Source organism: Siniperca chuatsi, linkage group LG16 (genome assembly GCF_020085105.1).
Source record: "Siniperca chuatsi isolate FFG_IHB_CAS linkage group LG16, ASM2008510v1, whole genome shotgun sequence".
NCBI classification, from domain to species: Eukaryota; Metazoa; Chordata; class Actinopteri; order Centrarchiformes; family Sinipercidae; genus Siniperca; species Siniperca chuatsi.
In genome coordinates this window covers 7198749-7226091 of record NC_058057.1, presented here as the reverse complement: position 1 = coordinate 7226091, position 27343 = coordinate 7198749, and the positions used below count along the sequence as shown (strand labels likewise).

At 39.4% G+C, this 27343-nt stretch overlaps 1 protein-coding gene across 4 annotated transcripts in view; it reads right to left on the bottom strand.

The window, feature by feature from the left end:
• Positions 1 to 23659, bottom strand: part of snap25a (synaptosome associated protein 25a) — a 45187-nt gene extending 21528 nt beyond the window's left edge. For 3 of the 4 annotated variants that reach the window (XR_006375060.1, XR_006375061.1, XM_044170386.1), the window contains exon 1: positions 23492 to 23655. The gene's annotated coding sequence lies outside the window, so the exon portion shown is untranslated. Of the gene's footprint in view, positions 1 to 23491 lie in introns of all 4 variants that reach the window. The other variant, XM_044170387.1, reaches the window with a different exon arrangement.
• Between the last annotated feature and the right edge of the window lie 3684 nt (positions 23660 to 27343).

Sequence of the window (27343 nt, the reverse complement as noted above, 5' to 3'; positions counted from 1 at the left end):
GTTTGCAGAAGAATGTCAGGCTCAGATAGGCCGGTGTTGACCAAAAATGTGAAGGGTTATGTCAATATGTTTCTAGAAATGCATATTTACATTTGCTAATTGTCTCAGACTAACTAATTCAACAGCAATTTCATCCTATAAGTTCCTGTTTATCTTTTCAGTTTAAATACATCCATCATCACACACGTGGCCTGTCAAGGATGCCCTTGAGCAAGGTGATACACTCCTCCCTGCCCACTTCGGCTTCACATCGCTCAAGATAGCAGCAGCAGCAGCAGCTTAAAGCTGAAGGTACAAAATATAAAAAATAATCCAGAGGGGTGAGAGGAAATATGAGACAACAAAGGAGCATGGCATGCAACAAATGAGCCAAATGAAATTGGATCATATTTATAAAAGTCATACAGTGGAAAAAACATAATAACCAAGAGGTAGCCAATTGGGAGCTTCTGTCTCCGAAGTCTCTGTTTACTGTTGCAGGCTGTATAATGGAGGATTAAGAAGTCACAGCAGCAGCAGTGTTTGTTGGGAAATGAAAGGGAAGAGGGAGATGACGTTTGCAGTGGAATGCCAGTCTCAGACAGCCAGGGTTGACTGGGATTTTGAAGGATTAGCCACTGAGAGACATAAACAGCCTGTTAGCCCTGTATCTGTGATCCTTTCCTCCCCTCTGTAGGTCATGAGAGGCTGGTATCATAAGAAAAACAGATGGGGATCTCCAGATGTAGGATTACTGGGCACTGACTCTAAAGATGATCATGAAACAACTTGTCATATGTCAGATGAGTTGGAGATTATCAGTGGTTATGGCTACAAGACATCCTTACAAATTAGCATCCAAATGGTTTAAACCCCTTAAGAATCAAATATAATTCCTTTCCACTGTTTTCTGACTAAGTGGTAATCCTGCTACAACAATGGCCTTTACTTCCCAGGGGGATATTAATATGAATGGCTGTTGGGTCGAAATAGAGAGCGATTTATTTGTTATGTACATCCTCAGGGAAACAAAAAGACTTTATGTATAAAGCTAAAACAAAGCAATATTTTTGATATTAACACTGAATCAAATGACTGAAATATGACAGGGCCACTAAAAACCTGTATACTACCTTATCAATTTTATAAGCTGATAATATGTAACTGATGTGTTAACAGCTTGTTTCTGTTGCCCCCAAGTGGCCAAAAAAAAAAATCAGTTAATGCAGGTTTAAAGGACAAATTTGTACCACTTCAGACTCAACTAAAGGTGCAGTGGGTTGAAGTAGCACATTCATGAGAGCACCTGGGTGGCACAGAGGACGATATGTTGGCTCACTGCTCCAGACACTCAGTACTCAACTTCCCTATCAAACATAGTCAGCAGTGGAAATTTGGACTCTTTTGAGGGAACAAACTTTACTTGCAAATGACAGTATCTTAATGTACTTGTATAGGGTGCTACACCAGTGACAAGCTTTTGTACTCCAAAAGATACAAATCAGCTTAACCTATTCTAAGGTTATTGGTAGTAAGGTAAATGTATTGCTTGAAAAAACAGGGGAACAACACACCTAAACAGACCATCCAGAGTGCATTTGCAATCTGTGAAATATTAATGTATGCTGTACTCTATGCTATGCTCTATGTATGCTAAATTACATTTTACAAGATCAGATTAAAGGAAATCCACCAGATTTACCTTATTGAATCCACATCTTTAAACTAATGACATTTCATTATAAGACCACTAGTCTGTGTATCATCTTGGACAGACGGCTTCGCCCACCTGGATATGTCTCATCTTGGTGACTGAGCGAGCAGTCTGGTTGATAATCTGCCTCAGAGGTCCAGCAGTACCCTCTGTGTTTGCTTCACCCACTTGTGTGTCCAGAGATGTTCACAACAACATCTGCTGGCCACACACTCATCGCACTTTCACAGAATATGAAGCCATTTTTTACTGCCACGGCAATATGACAGCACATCGTGGTCTGAAAGATTAAAGCCCCCCCTGGGTGGTATATAGATTCATCTACATTCATCTCTGCGGATGGATTCAGTCATGTATACATCCTAAGATCAACAGCTGCATCATAATGAGTCCTGCACTGTGTACAGGCTACTTTTTACTATAGCATTAATTCAGAGGCCAGTTTATATAACTGAAGGTCTTCTGGTGAGAAAACTGCTGACATACTCAAAGATCCTTCTACTATTTTGCAGATAAAATTTGTATTGTTGAATTGGAAACAGTTATATTCATGCATCATGTTTATTCCATCTCTCCCTGCTCTGATTTCTCTCCCTCTCTCCTTTCTTCTCCTTTCTTCTCATTGTCCTGCATTGCTTTATAACAGCAGCGGCCATGTTGGGTTATGTAAACCTCCAAGCGGACTGTGCAGTGCAGTGCTTAATGTCTGAAGCGACTCAGATCTTCAGAACAACTTGCTGAAGGAAGAGAGGGCATCGTCGCCTGCCTAGTCTGCCTGTCTAGTTACGTAACCAAATTCAGGCAATTAAGTTTTAACAGGCCACGCTGACCTTTCACTTTACGTCTCAATAACAAGCTTCACATTTTGCATTTTAGCTGCCCTCAGAACAGCCTGCTATGGCACTGGAACAAGTTCATCATCAGGTTTTCTCAAGAAGAGATACAAAATACTACTGGAGCAGGCATTATGTAATAAAACTTTATAATCAATGCATTAATTAGTGTGCATTACAGTTAAAGTTAAGAGTGTATGCTAATATTCGCCAGTGCTTGTAGGCTCAGTATAGACGTTGTAGTTTGACTAACAATGGAAACAATTAGTTACTAGAAAATAATTGTTCAGATTTATAAAAAACTTACGAAGTACGGTCTAGATCTGCTCTATATGAAAAGTGCAATGAGATAACTTCTGTCATGAATTGGCGCTATATAAATACAATTGAACTGAAATTGAATTGAATTTATGTTTAATTATTCATTGAACAAATGTGTACAATGGATCTAAAATAGCATGTTGGTTATTTTTATTAAGGTAATTTTAAACTTAAAAATTATTTCATAACCTTGGGAATACATATCTGTGGCAAAATATTCTAAACTCAAGGTTCGCAAAGTAAGTGAACCTTGAGTTAAGAATATTTTTCCGCAAAAACTGGCTTTCGTTTATCACTAGCTTTTCAGCTAGTCAGTGGAGTCACGTGATAATGTGATTTCTGCACATTTATTCGAATAATATGTCTTTGGTTTTAAAATGTTGCTGCGTCTGTATTTTGTATACAAATACATACAAACAAAGTGAAAAAACTAAAACAAAATGAAATATAATTATATACTTATGAGTGGTCTGGTCAAAACTTTTAATTCCATTTTATCCACTCCAGATATCTACAGTAACTTGTGCTGTACAGAGATAAGATTGTAAAAATTGTGCTCTCCTCCTGTAAATCTGTTAATTTAATCATGCTTATACATTGACAGGGAGCTCCATCCCAGCAAAATCATAATGTACTCTCCTACTAAGTCTACTGCCCAGGAGAATCTCTGGTACACAAACTAGGGTCAATAAAAAAAAACAGGGAGTCATTTCGATAGGCATCTGAGCTCATCAATTCTGGCTATCAACATCCAAAAGGTAAGAGATGAGGGGTTGTACAAATTCTGACTTTTTTTCCCAGACCGACTAATGCAACGTTATTTATCTCTGGTCCCATACACCAATATGAGTAACAATGTATTCATATACTGATGCAGAAATAAAATGATACATTTTAGCTGCTGTTATCCAGAGCAACTTGCACTGACAAAGCAGGTAGAGACCACTTGACGGAATCTTTAACCAGCAGGCTACTCTGTCATCTATAAAATTCTCCCTCTCAAAGGACACTAGCTTGTCTAGATTCCCATCTGATTAATTCAATTCAATTCAATTTTATTTATATAGCACCAAATAATAACAGAAGTTATCTCTGGGTACTTTTCATATAGAGCACCATCTAGACACCATGAGCAAGCACTTGGTGACAGTGGCAAGGAAAAACTCCATTTTAACAGGGAGAAACCTCGAGCCAGGCTTTGGCCATCTGCCTCAACCAGTTGGGTTGAGAGAGAAAGAAAGAGGGGGAAAGGGGAGCGAGGGAGAGGGAGAGAGAGAAGGAGAAAGAGAGAGCAGGAGGAGAACATACAGTAGCACAATGCAAGTCCCACATAGAGATGTAAAGTAATATTGATGGTAATGGTAGTGGTAATAATATGAATATTAATAAAAAAAATAGCAATAATAATAACAATAATACATAAGACTAATAATAACAATTTTAGCAGCAGGTTTTAAGCAGGAACATGTAGGTGACTTGCAATCATAGATCCAGACTCTGCAGTACCGGAGGCAGAAATACCTGCAGATGTTGGCCAACCCACCAGAGAGAGACTTTTAATTTTTAACTAATCACAGAAAGGCTGTCGGCAGTTTGGGTAATAAAGTGGAGAAAACGTATGACTAGACGATGGAGGAATATTGAATATGGATGTTTACCTGAGCTGCTTTTCTTCCATTGTAATGCAATGGTTATGCACAGACAACACAGGCATGCACACTTTTAGGACTTGCAAATTAATCCAAGAAGTAATCAACATATCTTAACCTTTTCTTTTTCTAGTAGCTGCAACAGATTCAAGATTCATACTAATGTAATGTGCTACAAACCAGTGGTAATTAGAAACTACTATGTAGCCCACTCCAATGAGCAACCGCTTTACTTATGAAACTAAATAACTTAATTTTATTATCTTATAATCAGACTACAGAAACTCCTTTATGTGTAATCCTGATCTCTGCAGACTAATGTATTGCATATTGCTTTCCATCTGTCAGTATAAGGAATGCTATGCACTGATTGAATCCTTTAGGTAATGAACACTGAGTAACTCCTTCATTTCCACCTAACATCTGCCACACAGGTGGCTCAAAATGCCCTTGTTCCATTTGGTAACACACAGGATTTGGGGGAAAAATTTAGGGAATCAATAACTATCAACAAACACACACCTACACGTCCTTTGCCCTTTTGTTTCCATCACCCTGTCATCATGTGTTAGTGACACCAATGCTGACATTTATGCCAGGTAATGGTAACCAATGTGACCTTTTGACTCCAAGCCAAATCAACCTCTCAGTTATTAACATCACACAACTAGGCTGTAGCACTGTGCCCTAACACACAAACTCATATAAGTACTGTATATGCAGGCATATACACACACTTTATTACATCCATGTTGCCCCAAAGACTGTGGTAGAGTGAGGTTTGCTGATTAGCAGCACGATTTAATTTATGGCACTAGAAAAGGTGCTGTAAAACATGATATATGACTAGCGTGGCAGTTATCACAGGTTTCAAGGCAGTTATTGGAGTACGGCCGAACAGTGCACATTCTTCAACAGTATTTGGAATGATTGGATGAGCAATAAAACACGGCTAATTCCTGCATTTATGTACTGTACAACACTCTCTGTAGCAAAAAAATAACTTCATGAATGTTTAATAGAACATCCATCTTTCAAGTTCTCTATTCATCCATCCATCATGATTTTACTACCTCAAGAGTGACACTTCAGTGTAATCACCATGGGAACAATGATGAAAGATATGAAGATGCCCTTATTTCCATTCCCCACACATTCCACCCCGGAGGACGGTATATTTAATACCCTATTCAATCACATTCTACCTGGAGAAGATTACAAGCCCCCACCAACTGCTCCATCTCAACACTTTCTCATTTCTTTTCCTCCTCTCTTCTTTAATATCTCTCCTCTCCTCTGTCCTTCATTTTCTCCCTCTGTGTGTTCTGTTTTTTTTTTACTTCTCTTTCTTTCTCTTTCCTTTTTACTTGATAAAAAAAGGGAACATGGACTGGACCACACCTTGCATCTACCAAATTCAGTCATTCAGATACACTATACATCAAGAATTTGACTGAATCTCACATTAAGATAGCCAAATACTGTATTGTAGTATACTATAGCATCCAGGCTTAGTACAAGTCATGTTCTGTCAGTAAAACATGTGATTATTTTTACAATGCAATGTATGGCAAAAACTGACAAAATCAACAATTTCTGTAAATTTTGTGCTATTATTTCTACAAAACAGTAATTTATATATATTAATTAATAAATATAAGGCAGACTTATCAATATATGAAAGAAAATTACCATGAAGGTAAGATATTGTAGAGCTTTGATGTGGCTTGTGGCAAGAGAAACAATAGATCTTTGTTTTTCACTGTTTAATGCACATCGAGTTGGATGTGTGTCTCTCTCTTCTCTTGAGAGTGTGTGTGTTGGCTGCCATTTTGTTTGCTTTCCAGTTTTAGTTTCAGATGCTCCATCTCCATCCCTGCATCAAACGTTTTTCTTTGTCTTTCTGAATGAAAGATCTTTGATGGAAATGTGGGGTTGAAATGTCTGATGAATGTTTCACAACACATTAAATAATTGTGAGACTGAAATCAAATCACTGAATCATTCGAGTGTGATTGATACAGTTAGGCACTGATCTTAAAAAATATCTATCAAGCTGACAGAGATGAAATAGCGTTTCATTTTCTGCTCTACTGCAAAAACTCAAGACGAGATGATATGCACAATTTCAGAGCTAGATTAACACTGCATTCATACTACAATAATTGGATTTAAAGGTTATCTTCAGGCCTGGTAGTTTAAAACTAGCCATCTGGCCACACTTAGCACAGAAACAGGTGAGAGATTGATGCCCTTGTAAAAATAAATCTTCTTACGTAAAACAACTTAATTGGGAAGGTTACTACAGCTCTTCACTTGGTGGATGTTATCGCTCCAGAAGACGGTAGTGACAAAAGCACTCAAGTGAAATGGATTGAGTGGGCCTTTCTTTTTAAATTAACATACAGTAGTTGAGTTGTCATTTGACTACATATGAAATGGTAAATGTAAAATGATATCTAATGCTGTTAAAAATTCCACAGCAGCTATTCTGGGGCTGAAAAAACAATAACTCTGTACCCTAAAATGCTTCTTCTATCCAAAAATCCTTCTTGTTTGGAGGTTTCAACACATTATAAGATAATACTACCCTTCCAGGAACCACGGCGGGCCTGAATAATAACAACAGTGATGTAATATTACACAACAAGCCCAAGTGTCACGACAGCTGGAGCTCTCTCTCTGCAGAGGAGCTAGCATTAAGTGCTGCTGCGACATCCCAGTGGCCCGCTCTAGAAAGAATGCCATGCATTATTGACCTGAGAAGTCCAAGACCATATCACTTATTCATCTGGCCCCAGTGTAACCATCCACATCTCAGAAACACATGGCTAAAGAGCAGGAGGTGGGGGGGGGGGCACAGGACGCGGAAGCACTGCGCTACGGCATGGAGCTCATCGGCTCCTGCTCACCAGCGATAGTTAGTGTGCCGTGAGAAAATCTGGCAGGAAAACGCACTGATAATCTATTATAAACAATATAAATTCATATTATATATGATAAAAATTATTCTGATAAATCATTTCCCATGCTTGCCAACCCTTTTGATTTCTCTGCCCCTCTCCCCGCTGTTCTCCTGGAGTGACGCCCCCCCCCACGATGAAATATCAAGATTTGCCCATCCACTATATTTATAAGAAATAGTATCACTGTTGTTTGTGATTGTTTTTTAAATTACGTACTTATTCCACATATTTGTCAGTTGTCTCTAAACAGAGAGCGAGAGAGACGAGCAGACAGACACACATAGGCCTGTGTGTGTGTGTGTGTGTGTGTGTGTGTGTGTGCCCCACCCCACAGATCATCACACAAGGCGCTCCTTTTAACTTCATTGTTGCAGAAGAAGCGACGCCCCGCAGAAACACATAAAAAGCTTTAAGTTATAAATTCATGAGGTTATTATAAAGATCAGCTCTTTATTGTGATTACAAAAGAGCAGAGGAGCAGAATCGCTTGTTGACCGTCGCGGAGAAATGTGCTTCTGGTGTGAACAGCCAGCCTACTGCTCGCAGGAGAAACGACCAAGCGTGGAGCTTCGCGGCGCTTCCGCCTCCTGTGTGTCCCTAGTGAAGGCTACCTGCTTCAGACAGAGGATAAAACACTTCAAAAGCTCCGGGTGGTGAAGCACATGACTTTCTCCAACCTTTTTTCTCCACTGTGGCCTTGAGAAGAGCTACAGAGGACATTGAAATACAGATTTCAGGAAGGAAAAGGAACTGGAGGAAACTATTTTGATAATTGATGAATTGTTTAAGTCATTTTTAGCCACACTAGCGACATGGCTCTAGGTATGGGAATGTCGGTCTGTCGTCAGTCGGTCCGATGTTAGCATGCTAACACGCTAAATAAAAATTGTTAAAATGGTAAACATTATATCTGCTAATGCCACTGAGCATGTTAGCATGCAAATGTTAGCATTTAGTTCAAAGCACTCTTTAAGTACAGCCTCACAGAGCCGCTGTAGGCTACTTGGTCGGACAAAACAAACAATATGAATGTCAACTTGGACTTTGAGAAATTGTAGCAGACATTTTTTTTTTTTACTGTTTTCTTACATTTTATGGACCAAACGATTACTCAGTTAATTGAGAAAACAACTGAGAGATGAATTGATAATGAAAATAATCATTAGTTGCACCCCTAAAAGGAACAGTCCCCAACAGTATGTCGGAAAAACAATGCTTCAAAACCCCATCACCACAAAAGAAGACCAGCAGTCATATAACATTACATCCCATTTGCACACATATCAAAAACAAATCTGCTTACAAACCTAAAATCACTCTGCATATTTGAGTTATAGTAAATGTGAAAAAAATTGCTGCTATGTGGTCAGAGCAACATGCATTTTCAAAACATACTTTCTAGAAATGGACATGCAGTATTAGACTGATGATTATTGCTCATACAGGCTGAGTAATAATCATCAGTCCTTGCTGCAAGCCTGCCTGTGGCATGATAACATCATGTTGTCAGGACAGTTTGCATGCAGAACAAACACATTTACCTGAAACGTAATGTTTTATTTGTCATGTTTTGTTGATCTGTTTTTGAGGATTCTATTGTAAATGGGAAGAGAGACCAAAGCAGTTTGTCAAGCTATGCGGGAATAACGCTGAGGGACAGTTTCAGAATATAGAGGCATGTATGGCTAAATTCCCTACTGTATGATGAACACTATAACCACTGGGTGGGTGAGGACCCCACATACTCTGTTCTCTATGTACAGAGATAGAAACATCATACATGACATATCCTATCCATGCCCATGGCAGTTTACGAAGCTATTTAGAGGGTTATGGTAAAGCAGAAGAAACAAGTCAGTGTGGAAAATGTCTGGTGGTACTGTACATTGTGGTTTAAAAAACTGTTACAGGTCAGGCTGGTCCATCGTTCTATTAGTTACATTACGGAAAGTGAGTGTGGTTCTGGGATGCCAGAAGTTACAGTTTACTGGTTTCTGGAAGTGTCAGGGCCAAGTGACAGAAATGGTTATTGATAAGAGGTTACCCACTTGGTATTCCAGTCACACACCTACTCTAATAAACTCTATTCTTTCAGAGTGACCAGTCACTCTAAACAGCTTAAGGGATAGCTACATGATGACCTGTGTGTATGTTAATGTAAAAACTGCTGAACAGTTCATCCATTATCATGCAGCACTGAAGTAAAATAAGTGTCATCATCTTATATACTGCCTCTTGAAGACAGAGAGACAGACTGAGGGTGAAGACAAGGACAAGCTTGGTGATTTAAGGCTGACACCACCCCCCCCTACCCATTATTGGATGCTTGGCTCCTTATCAGCCAGCTTTGGAAACAAGCAGAAGGGACAATAGACGGGGAGACAAGACAAGAACATCTCAGTGTTGCAGACTGAGGTGTTTATTTTAAGCTACTGTAGGAAGATGATAGGAACAGAACACACGCACAAGGATGAAAAAGAGAATAAAATAAGGCCATAATTCAGTATGCCCTTCAGCCCCATGCTCACAGTCACCTCTGTGGTCTCTGTGGGTAAAAGGGGTCCTGCCTGCATCATTTGCCCACCAATGGGAGCACGCAGATCCACATTTATTACCATGTGGCTATCGCAGATGACGTCTTGGCTGCTAGATGGCCGTGGAGATATGACATTTGACAAGTACAACATGACAGGGAGGGGTAAATCTGAAATGAGAAAAAGTGGATGGTGGTACAGATGAACATATGACCAACAATCAACCAAGCAATTTCTGTACAGGCCTCTGCAGCCTGTTTTGAATTAGAGGCACAACCTCTTGTGTTTTACGATGCAATAAATGCCAAGGCACAGAGATGCAGCAGATGTCAGTTTTTATCGCTGCACGTTTGATGGAATCCCAGGCAGGAAACGTTCAAGCCAGTCGCACAGTGCAAAGGCAGAATTCCTGATGTTTTAGCGATGCTGCAGTAACAGACCATCAAACTGTTATGGCCTAATCAATATTGATGTCTTTCATTAGTCCTTTGGTCACAGCTGTTTGGCATGGAGCATATTTGAACAGTTGTGGATTATGACACGAGACTCAACGAAAGAATTCCAATCAGTGATCCTCAGAGGTTTATTTCACAGTCCAACAGGACACATTTAATGATTTAAAATAAGTCTCTACTTCATTCATGGTCACGGCCTTAGCAGCCAGGCCACTTCGGTGTAACGTAAGAGCCTATTAAATATTTGAGAAGCCATAAAAACAAAGACATTAAAAAGCAATTAGGTTGAGAAATACCTTGTGACAGAATACACTCATCACAATAATATCAAATTTCACCCCTGCTGCCTTCTTTGTCTGTTCGAGCCACTGAAGAACTGTAAATAAAAAACTTTTGTGAATATCTAATATGTTTAATGAATATATTATGTATATACAGTATTATATATATAAATGCTGAAATGTGTATAAGAACAAGAAGGTTGTTTTGGAACATAAAGGATAAACAATTCTGAGCAGTAGACTGTCTGTAGGGCTGCAGCTGACGATTATTTTCATTATCGATCAATTGTCTGGTCTATAAAAAGTCAGAAAATTGTGAAAATGAGTCCAATATGACATTCTTCTTTGGAATTTGGTCCTATAACAAAAGATATTCAGTTTACTATCATAGAAGACGTAGAAAAACGGCAGAAATTCACATTTGACAGGTTGGAACCAGTGAATTTCTGTGATGTTTTGCTTAAAAAATGAACTACAGAGGAAGAAAAGAGAACTTAAGAGAATACTGGAATATTTGAATGCCTACAGTAAATGCTGCAGGGGGCAATGTTGACCTCCAGTGTGGAGGTCAGTGTAAAAGAATCAATAACACTGATACTCTTTATGCTCATACGGCATTTTAAGACATTGTATAAATTGTAGGTGGACATTAAAGGCAGTACATTATGAATTCTAACCAGTAGAGCAAAAGACCAGATAAAATGTACAGTAAAACACAACATATGAGAAAACTGACAGGTTTGATATCTGTGTGGTGACTATGAAGCTACAGTAAAACAAATTCATTACGAAGTCAAACCGGATGTGTAATACATAACACCATGCATGCTATTATGCCCTATAATGCATGCAGTCTTCATACTGTAATGCAGTAATGTGTACTGTATAATGAAGTTAAAATGTGACAAACCTCACATCACATGAAACAATCAATCAACTACCCTCTGTATATCCTCTATCCCATACCCTGCTGTTTAAGGTTTATATAAAAGCATTGCAGAGGCAAACGTACAACAACAATCCCGATCAGCTGCACTGCAGCATCATAAATTACCCAACCCAACACAGACCTACAGCAACAATATCACCAAAAAAACCCCCACCACATAACACTCCTTGAATGAAAACTGTCTCCACACTCTACACAGTGTCATGTTTGCAGAAGACTGATACAGTCGTATTGTCCGTGCACCTGAGCACACAATGCCATGTAATGTAGAGGGCGGAGAGTGTATTCATGTTGACCCGAGCAGATTAATTGGTGACTTTATGCTTCACTGATGCAGGGATGAGAAATCTATAGATGCTTTAATTCTGGAAATGGAAGTCGTGTATGGATGGTTTACAATAGAACACTGCTAAAACCATGGCTAATGCTGTGGTGAAAGTGATATGTATGAAGCTACAGATCAATGTGAAACTGAAGCAGTCTGCATCATATCCTACACACGCACACATACAAGGGACTGTACTACAAAATATCAGCTTGTTCTAGTAAAATCTGAGATCCAAAGCTTATTACTGGGCATACATAAATAAAGGTATTTCTGATTTCTGGCTATCATCTGGAGTTTACCTATATATATATTCTGGATAGTTTTAATAGAAGCAACTATACGTATTTAGGACATTTATGGCATTTTCTCACTTAGAAAGTATTCACAGTACTTGTTCAAATGATTCAACCTGGCAATCCTTCACTTTGGCAGTTTCTCTCGCTCATATTTATACTCTCCATGTTTCCATTTACTGTCTCCCCAACTCACTTCATTCTCTCATTCCTTCACTTTCTAATCACTTTCATTTTCCCTCCCTAAATTCATTTCATTAATCAAAAGAATAATAATCTATCCCTGTGAGAGCAGGAAAGAGGACAGATGGCAGAATGATGACAGTGGCTGACAGTGCAGTGGATCGGCCTCACAGATAACTGTCTCATAAATGTAGCTTTAAAAGGTAAAAAGATGGAGGCGTTTATTGATTTTCTGTTCCAGAAAAGCTTCAAAAGCAAGAGCATCACTTGGGAGATAATATTAACTTTCTGTAGTTGTCATATCCCGTACAACTGAGGTAAGATAAATAAAACTAAATTTAGAGAAGTCATGCTTCTGTGTGAGCATTGAAAGGAGTCTTGACAACTATGCAGCACATATCTGCAACCTATCTCCATTAATAACCATTTAACTACCCTACATACTGCAATGAAACTATTCTTTCAACCTGACAAGTTTTAGAAAACATATAAGACAACTTTTAAAAGACAACATCCCAACATATAGAATAAAAATCTAATAGAAAAACGAACAGAAGTAACAAATTATTGCTGTGTCATAGTGAAAGATAATATAACAAAAAAACTGTATTTGTATGATGTGGTATGGTGAGCGAAGCATTGCACCACTGCAATCTTTCTCTATGCTTCGCCACAGCTTCGAGGCCTTGGGAGCGGCCATTTTGTTTATCTGTTTTTGTTCACATGCGAGTGTCTCTGAGAAAGTGAGAGGCTGTCCTGTGAGGGCTGACTGGACACAATAATAAAATCAACCCTGCCTTTCACCCTTACTTGCCATTTTTGCTGCCACTTAGCTATTGCTCTCATATATCTCACACTCATTTAGAAGAAATAAACACTCACTGAATACTGTTTTTCTTCTAAATCAGTGCTCTTCTTTTTGTTTCGTTTAAAGGAATAGTTTGACATTTAGGGAAATACGTTTATTCACTTTCTTGCTGAGAGTTAGATTGAGAAGACTGATAGCACTCTTGTGCTTTTTCCGCTAAATACAGTATGTAGATACTACCAGAAGTCCTTTAGCTTAGCTTAGCTTAGCTTAGCTTAACAACTGGAAACACGTCAAAAAAATCCACAGACGAGCACCTCAAAAGCACACTAATTAACATGTTATATCTTGTTTGTTTAATCTGTACAAAAATTGAAGTGTAAAAATGTGATATACAGTATAAACCCTATAAAATCACAACGTGTTGGTTTTACACTTTTTCTGCTTTGGATTTTGTTATCCTCGGACAGAGCCAGGCTAGGTGTTTGCCCCTGTTTCTATTCCTTATGCTAAGCTAAGCTAATCAGCTGCTGGTGGTAGCTTCATATTTAACAGACAGATATGAGCGTGATATCGATCTTCTTATCTAACTCTCAGCCAATAAGCTTATTTCCCAAAATGCCAAACTTTTCCTTTAAGAAATGCAGTGTTATGTTAACTTCATTAGTCCTTTGTCAGAAGATTTATATCATCTCTGTATGTTTCTGTAATCTATTTGACAGTTTCATGCTCTATTTAAAATGCCCTTTCAAAGTTTTGACTGCTGTAAAATATTATATTACGTAGCTAAAGTTTTATATATTTTTTTTTTCAATGTTTAATCCATGTGGGAGACTTTGTGATGAAATGAGACTTGTGATGTATGGAGGATATTTTTGGTCATAATTCAAATTAAAAGTCCAAATAAACTAATTAAAAAAACATAATTAAACTTAAAAAGAAAAAGGAAATTGAAAAAGCAAGTTTAAAATGTAAAATGATAATTTGAACATGTAAAGTGACAAAGAAAAAAGTTAAATTTAAAATTCAAAAGCTCAAATGGAAATGCTTAAACTTAAAGCTTAAATTGTAAAGATGAAATTGAAAATGGCAATGGAAATAAGAAAATAGAAACATCAAATATGAAACTCAAAATGGGAAATTGAAGCTTAAATGAAAATACTCCAATTAAAAGCTTAAATAGAAAAAAAATGCACTTTACAATTTGGCATTTAACATTAAGCATTTTAAATTTAATCTTTTCCATTTTCCATTAGGCGTTTTCCATTTGCATTTGACATTTGGATTTTCAAGCTGTGTGTAAATGATGAGGGGTGGCCTAAAGGCTGGAGGGGGAAGGTTAGAAACGGCTGGGGCGCAGAGGCTCCTTATGGACAGCAGGGGGAGCTCTGACTGCTAAAGAGCACACTAAAACGAAAACGGAGCAAGTACAGTGAGCAGTCCGTCCATGTGGTCTCACACACAAAGTCACCAGTGAAAGGAGTGTTAACAACTCCATCGCCATTTCCCTATCGGTCTGACGATGAGAAAGCAGCGGACAGTGCAAGAGGCTAACATTAGCGACTAGCTATATTAGCTGTTATTTGCTGGCATGCATGACTAAGATTATGCTGATATCGTGGCCACTTGCAAACAATAAACAGGCAGTGTCAAGTCACTTAAGGAGCAATATGCTCTGAGAAAAAAAATCGGCCTCCTGCAGTATTGTCATATGGGTCTGCCAGAGAGCTGGCTAACAGTGAAGACCAACTGATTGGGCTAACGTAACTTAACAGGTTTACAGACATCTGCATAACCAGTGCAGTAAATGGCTACTATAAGGAATGACAGATTTAATTACAAGATAGATTGCGTAGACTACTGCAGTTTGCTCAGGATTATCTAAAGTTACCGTTTTTATGTGCTGTCTGTCATTTCTTTAAACAGAGGTTTTTGCCCACACATTCAAATATTACACACCATCGTCAGCTCAGAATAAAACCTCTGCATGTCCTTCTGTTTCTATAACACTGTGACTGTGCACACAGGACAGCTGTCAGTTTGTTAGAGCAGTTCCACTAAAATGTTTATTAATGTGTAATCTCAGTTTAAATTATAAAAATAGGTATGAAGCTTTAGACACGAAGGATCAATGAATAATTATCTCTATCACTCATGATGTGATTGGTCGCATTGATGGAACATAATGCCTATAATATTGGAGATTATGTGTTAATATTTCTGAGTGAGCAGGATGTGGTTTGAAGGTGAGTTTTTTAAATAGGCTGCATTTAGTCTGAACGTGTTTTAACAGCATTTCAGTAACTGTGTTTAAATTTACTACATTTGTTGAAGTAGCTGAAATAAAGCTGAATGCTGTTGAGACAAATAGATTTAAATTCTAAAATTTAAAATCTACTGTATTTTAACCTCAACGTCTTGAAGTGCATATGTGCTTACTGGTAAATGATGAATTAATGGACAACACTGAATACAACTTTATGTTAACTTATTGACACTTTTCCCCGCTCTGACTCAGGCTCTTCTTTTTTAAAGATAAATGTGCACAGTCTGCATATACATGAATGAATATGTCTATTCTCACCTGAAGTCAAACAGGAGGAAGGACCCACAGAGGGGACTGTTCAACCATTTCCACTATGCCATATTTTAGTATCTTAATACAATATATAACCCTCCTCCTGATTTAGAAAAGCTTGCACATTTTGTTGTCATCTGAGCTTCATCATAACCTGTCTGTCTGTCTCTCTTGTTTGTATTTGTGAGTCTGTTGGCGTGGGCGTGGCCATCCCTGCCTCACTCTCCTGGCTCCTGGCCCAGCTGCATCTACACACCTGGTCTCAATCAGCTCATCATCCCTCCCAGTCTGCTCACCTGCGTCTCATCATGCAATCAACCTGCAGTATATCTGTATAATCTGATATCATAACTACCTGTCTTGTTTCTTAAACTGCAAAACTTGGAAACTAAATTTGAGCTAGTAAAAGAACAATAGCAGGGTGCACAACTCCCAATCTTCAAACTGTGTCGGGTGCCTGGTCGTAACAAGGATCAGAACAAACAAGAATACCGGTACTAACAGTTAAATAGTGTTCATGTTTGTTGTGGGCAAAACACAACACAACGTGTTTCAGATTATTTATCTGTGAGTGCCGGTATTCTGTTTAGATTTTTCATAGGTTATTGGAAAATTGTCAGGTCTGAGTGAAAGTTAGCTCAGTGATGTGGTTCATAGACACTTTCATGTCTGGGGATATGATATGGTAAGTTTTATCCTCAGGATCATTTGCTCAACATAAATTCTAACTGGAAAACACTTCACAGCTGACATCTACATTACATTATTCAGGTTTTGGATTATTTGTGTCTGTGCAGACGGGTCTTTGACTCTCAACATTTCTGTACCCACTGAGTTAGCTCAACAGGATAAACCCAGATTGGTTTCTTGCTACCTGGACACGTCTGCATTTACCATTCTGCTGAATTTTACTGATCTGATCACCAGTAATAAAAGATGAGATTGACATTACCAGTGTCAGACTTTTCCTTTAATTTTGGCTTGTTGATCATCGTTAAATAATTTATTTCTCATTTTCCTGGGAAACGACTACATAAGTTGAGTTGAATACTGACCTGCACCCGTCAGACACGTCAGCAAATAGAATTGTTGTTCATCCAGTTTGTGAAACCAGGATATGATTACATGTGCATACATAACGCTGATGATGGCTTCTAGCTGAAAAGCATTAATTTTGTGCTCACAATAAACATGTGAGTGCCAGTATTCTGTTTGTTCTAAATTAAATAGGAGCGCCATGGCTCAGGAAGTGTGAAGCCGAATACGGTATTCGGTAAAGAACAGTGGGTTTTTTACGAATACTTATTTCGTACAAATATTTAAAAAACAATTTGTTTTCGGGAAGAAAAAACAACGTAAAATAAAAGCGCACAGATCGGGACTCGTAGCATACGTGGTGAGGTGACATTGCTGTCTCCATCTCTGAGCTGAGGCGTGGTTTAATGGTTAGTGTAGTCGACTGTTGTTTGGGAGATCTGGGTGTGATACCTGGTGTGGGAACCTTCAGTGGTTTATCGAAGAACACGTATTTTAACATTTGATGATCCTAAAATTAGAAGTGAACTGTTACACCTATTTCCACTTTTATTTGAATACAAATAATTTTTCCAAAGAGCAGAACAAATGACTAACTACATCATCATAACTGAATTACTGTAATAGTAGTTAATAAAAACCTTTGGCTGTGAGTGGGCAGCCAAATTAACCGTCATATCTTTCTAATTTCAGCAGCGGATCTACCAAAGTACAAGCTAATAACGTAAAGCACAACAAATGTGAACTGTTGCCGTACAGTCATGTAAAGCAACTTAACACGGCAGCAGCGGATGGCCGGCCACCATTGAGTCTGGTTCTGTCCAAGGTTTCTGCCTGTTAAAGTTTTTTCTTGCCACTGTCGCCAAATGCTTGCTCATGGTGGGATTTGTTGGGTCTCTGTAAATAATATTATAAAGAGTACGGTCTAGACCTGCTCTATAGGAAAAGTGCAATGAGATAACTTCTGTTCTGAATTGTTATGAATTTTGTATAAATAAAATTGAATTGAACTGAATTGAATTAAAGTCGGTTCATCTTTACTGGTTAAGATAAGATTGCACTTTATTGATCCCATAGGGGAAATTCAGGTGCCACAGCAGCAGCAATTACAGGGAGTACAGAAATGTAGAGCAGGGAAGAGCAAGATATAACAAGCAAAATTCAATAAGCAAAACAAAACAAGGTAATTATAGATCATATAGGCTAAAATATAAAAAACTACAAAATAGAATAACATACAAGACTTTAATAAAGTGTTTATGTTCCTGACTGAGAGAGTCTAGTGATGTCCATTGAGCCAGTGGATACAGAATCAAATGTGCATCTAATGTCCAGCTTGTACTGTGACCCAATGAGCACTTCTGGAAACACTGCGGCAGACCGCTGATCCAAAGCTGTGACACCAAGTAGTCCTTCACTGTGATGTTCAGGTGAAACATCTCTGTCTGCAGGGAGGACGACAAGTCAGTGCAACAGAAAAACAGTGGAGCCTGTGTTACACTGCACTGCTTCAACAGTCTAACCCTGTATTAAATTGGGCCTATTGGGTATTGGGTAATGATACACTGTTGAGGAACGCGTGCCCAAGACTTTTAGTCGCCTTTATACTTGTGTACACAGTGAAGTGACCAATAAATGTGATTGATTTGATACATGACCATGTTTCCCTGTTGCTGTGTACTCGGCTCTAATTCAATACTTGGAGGTTATCATGATGCTCAGATGACAACAAAATGTGCAAGCTTTTCTAAATCATGAGAAGGGTTATATATTGTATTAAGATACTGAAATACGGCATAGTGGAAACAGTTAAACAGTCCCCCCTCTGTGGTTCCTTCCTCCTGTTTGACGTCAGGTGAGTAGCAACAACACTGAACTACAGTGTTAGCTGTGCTTGTTTAATCTTTCCACAGAAGACAGATTACGTTAGTGACCCAATGCCGCAGGACTAGCAGAAGATCAGCTGACAGCAGCCAAGTCACCATGGCTGGTGATGCTAGCATCAAACATAAACATATTAATGGTCAGTTCAGTGAAGTAGAAAACTCCTTCACACATTAGGGACAACTAATAGTCTGGCTAAATAATAACCTGCAGTAGTCTACGCTATAAATCTTGTAATTAAATCTTCCTTAATCATTCCTTACAGTAGCCATTTACTGCACTGGTTATGCAGATGTCTGTAAACCTGTTAAGTTACGTTAACCCAATCAGCTGGTCTTCACTGTTAGCCAGCTCTCAGACCCATATGACAATACTGCAGGAAGCCAATTTTTTTTCTCAGAGCATATTGCTCCTTAAGTGACTTGACACTGCCTGTTTATTGTTTGCAAGTGGCCACGATATCAGCATAATCTTAGTCATGCATGCCAGCAAATAACAGCCAATATAGCTAGTCGCTAATGCTAGCCTCTTACCTGCTGCACTGTCCGCTGCTTTCTCGCCGTCACACCGATAGGGAAATGCGATGGAGTTGTTAACACTCCTTTCACTGGTGACTTTGTGTGTGAGACCACATGGACGGAAATGTTAGAACACTTTTCCCTCCGACCCTGCTCACTGTACTTGCTCCGTTGTGTGCTCTTTAGCAGTCAGAGCTCCCCCAGCCGTTTCTAACCCCCCCCCAGCTGTTGGGCCACGCCTCCTCATTTACATAAATCTTGATCATAAACACCTAATGTAAAATGGAAAAGACTAAATTTAAAATGCTTACTGTCAAATGCCAAATGGTAAAGTGCAATGTTTTTCTATTTAAGCTTTTAATTGGCGTATTTTCATTTAAGCTTTTCAATTTCCCATTTTTAGGGACATTTGATGTTTCTTTTTTCTTATTTCCATTGCCATTTTCAATGTCATCTTTACAATTTAAGCATTTCCATTTGAGCTTTTGAATTTTAAATTAAACTTTTTTCATTGTCACTTTACATTTTCAAATTATCATTTTACATTTTAAACTTGCTTTTTTAAATTTCCTTTTTATTTTTAAGTTTAATTATGGCCTGATTATTCCTAGTTGTGTAGTAAAATAATAATCTTTTTTTATTTGATCTCTTTAAATTTTCTATTTGGACTTTTAATTTGAATTATGACCAAAAATATCCTCCATAGTGATGTGCTGTCCACTTGGCAAAAGTCAAAAACAAAGGAAAAGACTCTTCAGTCCTGATGATAAATCGTTCTTTTCCAGGGCACAGTGACAGAGAAAATAAAATATATCTTGTATAATAAATGAACCCCTGTTATGATGTCTCCAAGAAGCAGACACAATCCCTACTCAGACAGAAAAGCCATGTCTCCTCTGGCTCTGGACTAGGAACCAAGAATGGGCATCGCTATTCAGAAAAAAAGAAAGAAAGAACAGCATACTTGACCACCACAGGGTATTATTCGAGACATCTCAGAGTTGCTAATGCGACAGCAGCAGAACAAGCTCTGCTGAATCCATGAGGGTGATTTTGTTTGTCATGCAGCTAAAACCTGAACTGCACTGTAACAGCGAGAAACAACCGCAGCAGTCATTTAGTTCACACTCCCGATCCAGAATACTTTACAAAAGAGGGAGCGAGGCCGTGGTCTAGTTCTTTGCTCAAGGGCACATTAAAAATGCCCTTGAGTAAAGAATTATGGATGCTTCTCTTTACTTTGAGCAGGTACTATCCTTTTTCGAGCTCTAGGTTGGATCCAGACCCAAATGTAAACTGCTTTTTGTGATTCTACACCTCGCCTTGCTGGGTTGTCAGTCACTATATTAAACATGGCGTTTAATCCCAAAATGAGATAAAACGCATTTTCTTGCAAATGACTGCTAGTGTGAAAGACGAAACAAGGTGTTTGATATGTGAAGGCCCACAAATACCAAGACTTCAGAAGATCATCATCTAGCAAAAAGATTATTTAAGAGAAACGGCTACAGAAATGCCAAACATCCCTCAGACTGGTTGTAGAAGGTCTAACTAAGAAAGTCTAATGTGACTGTCTGCCTCATTTCATTAAAGACCAATGTGAGAGGGTTTACAGTAGGTGGCTATAGTATGAGGTTAATGTGTATAGTTGCTTATGCATGTGTGGACTTGAGCTGAGTGGTTGGTTTGGGACTTTAAGGACTTTTGAAACCACAAAATCTCTGCATTTCTCAGGCTTTTTGCATATGGCTTGATTATCACTTGAAGCTTTAGGCTAAGAGCCTGAATCAGAAAGAATAAGGAGAAGAGGAGCATACAGTAGGAAACAAATAAGACCTGTACCTGCACCAAAACACGCAATGCGCAGGCAGCCAGCGATCACGGAGGCTTTAGCTCCGAAAACAGTACAATACAGGCAGGCGAAAAGGCGCCCATGTGAAATGAACAACGGCCAGGGTGTTTCTGAGACACAATCAGCGGATGGTGATGGCGTTGTGAAACACCATTTATCCAGAGAGTAGCCCCTTCGCAGTGTGTGCAGTGTAGGCCTGACCCCCCCTCCCTGTTTCTGTCTCCCTCTCTGCAGTCCAAATAGTGCAAGCTGCATAATGCGATATGGTATAGCGGTCATGGCAACGGGAGCATCCTTGGGGGCTTTACTGTGCTTTCTGTATACTGTAGGCTATAATCTGCCATTGTCATGAGTACACAGCTGTCAGCGCCCAAAGCCTGTAGGCTATTCCTCCTTTAGAAATGAACTTAGATTTGTTTGCGTCTGACTTCACAATAAAATCTGTTATTTTAAGGTCATTAAAAATCACCACAAACTCACTAAAGGAATGTGATTTCAGGACATCTTTTGGTAAATGTAATCCTAGTGTCACCGTGCTCACCGCGTGATGCCCAGTGATGTGACAAACATTCAATCAGCCCTCAAGTGACAGCATCTGTCAGTGGCCATCAGCCAGCCAGCCTACTGTTGGTCACCATGTGGTGATAATTCCAGGTGCGCCAGAGATCAATACGACTTCAATATCTAATCTGCCGCATCGTCAAACCTCAGGCTGACCAACAATCATGTCTCTATCTCCGCATCACGAGGCTCGGGTTCCTCTCACAACAGCCATGCACAACCATGGCCGTTGTGTGCGTGACAGGCAGCTACAGGGGCGTCAATTCACCACACAAAATCCAGACGTAGACAATTGATTCTCACGTCCATACCTGCAAAAATCGACCAAGTTTTCCGATAGACACGTTATTTCAATTTGGATTATGAATTTGGTAAATTATTACATATAACACAACAGATGACCCGCACGGACGCTCGCAGGGAGACCGGTCTCGGCTGCTCGTGCATGCTTTTGAAATATGGCTAATAAGGTCAAATATGGAAGCAATACCATAATATTGCCATAGCTTGATGTGCGTGTGTGCGTGTGTGTGTAGAGTGTATGTAGCCTAATATCCTGCATTATAAATGCAGCACTCCAAACTGGTACACACTTGCGCCTGTGGAGTACTCAGGCACCAATTCAGCGCCCAGCCTGGACAGACAGCGCGGGGCTCACTGACATCGATGCGCGTCGCCTCGGAGTCGGCCGGCCGGCCGGCCGGCTGGATTGATGGGATACCGAGGGGGAGGAAGAGGAGAAGAGGGGCTGGGTGTCATAGTGCGGGTTTCACCGCGGTCCTCCCCGGCCCCCGCCCACCGTTATCCCACCAGGATATTTTCGAGCTCCCTTAATGCCTCGGTCACGTAAATGTGGCAACAGAGTGCCGCTTGTGATGCAAACACACTGCGTAAAAATAAATAAATCAATAAAAAAAATAAAATAAACGACGCATTCATGGAGCTGGATCATGCCTCACCCCCCACCCCTTCCTCCTGTTTATATCGGCTACCCTCCTCCCACCGACTTCACCATGGCGCAGTTTACTACACATGACATTCTCACCATCAGACCACATCCACCGCAATCACCCTGACTCCTCTTTTCAAAGCGGGGGATGCTGTTTTTTTTTTGGGGGGGGGGTTCATCTGGCTGACATGAGTGCGACGGATAGATTCACGATGCACCATCTTGCAGCAATCTACCTGCTGCCTCTGGTAGTTTTTGAAGCGGGAGCTGAGGCTCTCGGTGAGCCACGACACTGATTTTGAGGGGAAAGAGAAGAGTCCCCCCTCCAAAATGGCTGGGAGAAATGCTTAGCTCAGAAACAACCCTGAATCTCTTTCACAAAGCCGACCTGCTGAGGCATTAATGTCACCTCCTCAGTGTGTTTGCTTTCTCTGGTGCTGTCCAAGGTGCCGAAACACTGAAAACGCCCACATTGAATATACGCATTATAGCGCACCGCATCCATCCTCTCAGCAATCCACTGCGCGTTTGAGATTTATCACCCGGGAGGTCACGCATTGCCTTCCCTTCCTCCTTCCCTTCCTTCACGCTCCTCTTCCCACTAACAGTGCTGCAAATGATCCGCTATATTCCCAAACAAGATGAAACCCAAAAGCATATAATAAGCGTTTTGGATCGCCGTCATTCAGGCTGGCAGAAAACAGACGTCCAGCGCTCACGATTCACGAGCATCTCCTTTTCCAATGCACAAAAAAAAAACAACAACAACCAAGAAATCTAAATGGTAAAGAAAATGTGGTAGGAAATGTCTTCAGTCTTACCTGTGCCTGTTGTCGGTGCCCCGCAGTCAGTATGGGAGGGAATGTCTGCGTATTTCAACAGATAACCGATACCAGCCTCTCTCTGTATGACTGGGACGCTGCAAAGGCACTGCGCGCTGGCTGATTCCTCCTCACTTCTTCTTCAATGGGGGGGAAAGCAGTGCAGCTCTCGTCAAAGATGGCGGACACTTTTGACGTCAGCAGCAGCTTTTAATAGATATCTGTCAGAGGGGTGGAGGGGGGGAAGACTTCAAAAATTCTTTGTTATAATGTGCAGCTGCGTGGATCTTTTAGATGTTTTGAAATGTTACTGTTGTATATTTTCTATCCCACCACAGACATGTCAGATATAGATTCAGTAGCCTTTGCATTATTCATGATTAGATACTATTAACAATGCAGACCTACAAGTTTATGCAGGATTATCCTGGTTTAAGGCATCGGATTTTCACCACTTAACCCCCCAGATTTTCACAGGATATTTGTTAATAGGTGTTATTTCATTATGGCGCCAGAATAAAATGTGGCCATAGGCCAGTAAAACTAGCCATGCACTGTCACTGTTCACAAATTAGTCCCCTATTCGAAATCTGTGGGATTTTTTTAAAATAAAACCAATCTGACTTGCCATAGATGTGTCCAACCAGCATGACTAATCACACTTCAGTGGTTGGTGTGACAGCGTCTGTGGTAAAAGCCCCTGTGTGGCAATTGATTTGTGGTCATTTGAGTCATTGTATTGTCTTTGTTAGGGAGTATGGGAATATGCACCACTAAAACACAATATAAACTGACAAAATAAAGTGGCGAGTCCTGTTTTAAAACCTGATTCTGGTCTTGAAGAGGGTCTCTATGTCAAAATCTAGTTTTAAAACCTTTATTATTTCAGTTGATACTGTGCTTACATGGTGCATATTCCTAAATCATTTGTGTTTAGTCAAATTACCACACAACAAACATGGAGGCATGTAGTATTCCAGCATAGAACAACTACACATTGCACTGAGAGTGGGAGGAACTGGGGGTAAACAGGGGTCCAGTAAGAAAGTTACATAGCATGCATATTGGAGGTAATTGTATTCCCATCCTAATGACCTTGAGGACATAGTTTAGACTTGTGGGTGTCTCGCTGTGTCTGGTGCTGTATCATCACTGTATCTACTGCAGTGGTTCTCAAACGTGTGTGTGTGTTGCTCCCCCAATATTGTTAATGATTGATAAGAATTAAATCCGTTTACGTGTGGTGGGGTGGCATGAACTTTTTTCAACTTCGGGGGGGGGGGTATGACCGAAAAAGTTTGAGAGCCACTGATCTACTGCAACATCACAGAAAAGGACGTCCTTTTCCTTTTTTCAATTTTACAGTAAGACAAAGATGAAAATATATAAAAAATATATGTTAAGGCCTGTTGTGAAGTGCGGGTTCTTCCATGGGTAGATGCTTCACCACCAAGGTTTGAAACAATAAGGTTTTTCATGGGATTTGTTGACAATAACAAAAATATAGAATATCACCAGCCTTATCCTTGTTTGGACTTACACTGTTGTCTCAATGGGCTTTACAGACCTCTCATATCAGTTCCTGTACATCAACTAAACTTGTCATTCCTCACATTTTATCTGTCTGTTATTCAGAAGAAAAAGACAGCCTGACCTTGCGCTGTGTTTGTCACTCGGCTGAAAATACTGTTTCAACCATGTTGTGCATGGCAGCAACCCTATGAACACTGGTATTTACACAGAAATGTATGTGGAACATTGCCATCCCACAACTGAAATTCCACACTGAATTGTCTGTGTGCTCAGCAGCGTGGGAAGACCCCCCCCCCTTCTCCTCCAGCTGCTGCTTGGCACTGTAACAAATGTGTCTTCAATTGCTCTGAAGCAAACCTGTCTCTTAAATTAATGATAATGATAACTCTGAATGAAAAATCCAGAGGAGAGGAGAGCCAGAGGAGAAGAACAGAGAGGAGGGAGTGTGTGAGTGTGTGTACTGACTTCACGTATGACTGTGAGGGGAGTATAAGTGTGTATTGTGTTAGAGGTTTGCTCAGATGTCTGTGTTTGGAGAAAGTGAGGAGAATGAATCTACAGCTCCCCCATTCATTCACTCTCCTCTAAAACAATATTACGAAGCAAATTAGGAATGGATGGAAGTGGAAGATTGTGGTTCTGTTTGAAGGCAGGCAACAGAAAACATGTAGGATCAGGTTAGAGTAGTAGGGGTTTTCAAACTGAGGTCCACAGGCCTCTAAGGGTCCCGGTAAAATAACATGTCCAGTAAAGAAGCTGTGCACTGTCCTCGTTCAATAAACAAATAAATAAATAATGTCACTATTATTTCATTGAAAGGATAATGGTCCCAATTAAACAATGAATAGCATGGGGTGAATGTTTTAATGGGCTTTGATATGAAATCATGGCTAAGAGTAAAAATGTACTCACATGGGGTTTATTAGCTCACACATTCATCAAATGGGGGTTTGAATGACAATGTGTATGTTTAGCGCATTGGCATGCTAACATTGCCTAATTAGCACTAAACACAAAGTACAGCTGAGGCTGATGGGAATGTCAACAGTTTTACAGGTATTTGGTTATAAAACAAAGTACTGAACTAATTAAAATTTTGACCTGATGATGGCGCTAGATTAAAAGTAAAGGGATCACCAAACTTATTAGAAATTTGAATTTGTGTAGCAATTTAATGGACATCCATCCAATATTTTTTGAGATATTTGACTCAGAATCACAAATGTTTACCTCATGGTGGCGCTGGACTGCATTTTACGTTTCTGCAAACCTTGATACATTGAATCTCTACGTTTCAAACGTTGAATCTCGACATTTCAAACGCTGTGGTTAAGGTCTGGTTATGATTAGGCACAAAAAACACTTAGGAGGCATAGGCTTAGGAAAAGATCATGATTTGGGTTAAAATACAGATCTTGTCGCCACAAAAACGGCTACAAATGACCGGTTTTGTGGAGAGGATGTCATCTGAACTACGTTATTTCCATATGATAGGTATTGTAGAAATGTTGATATGATATGTATTATGTATCATTAAAAAAAGGTGTAAAGCAACCAGATCATATCAATTATTTTGTTGTTCAACTGTGGTTTTTTAAAGGTTTTATTCAGTATGCATTTGCCTTTTTTTACTCCACAAAATTACAAGTAGTCAGTGAATCCTATAAAGTTATATTATTAGGGTGAAAATGAATTTGAGATAGCCTTTAGATCATTAAGGGACACTAAAACTCTACACTGAAACCCAGACGGATGAAATTCTTTCACAGTTAACAGCTCTTTAAATGAAGACGACTGACCACACCTGTTGAATGATATTAGACACTCTGGAATACATGAAATAAAGAATTGACAAAATCATAACTGAACAAATAAAATACAACTTCATTGCTCCTCCTTGATCAACAACGTTTCGATCCCAGTTGGATCTTCATCGTGTCAAAACCTTTTGACGTTACTCTTTTCATCATAAAAAAAACTGTTCACAAACAATGATACATTTGTATGTCATGTTCCTGTCTTCATCACATGTAAATATAATATCCACTAGCTGACTTATATATTTAATCATGCACTTGTTCAGTCTGTTGATCTTTAATTTGACCAGTACATGGATTATATACATTCATGCCATATGTCATGCCATCCAAGATTTTTTAATATATCTTTTTTTTTTTTACATTGAATATGTCTTCCAATGACCCAGCATATTCATCCAAAGAAATCTGCCTTTTCTTCCTCCCAGAGTACCAGATTTGTGAGAGAATATTACTCAGACTTGATTCAGGTTAATCGCATTTTAAATGCTATTCTATTAAT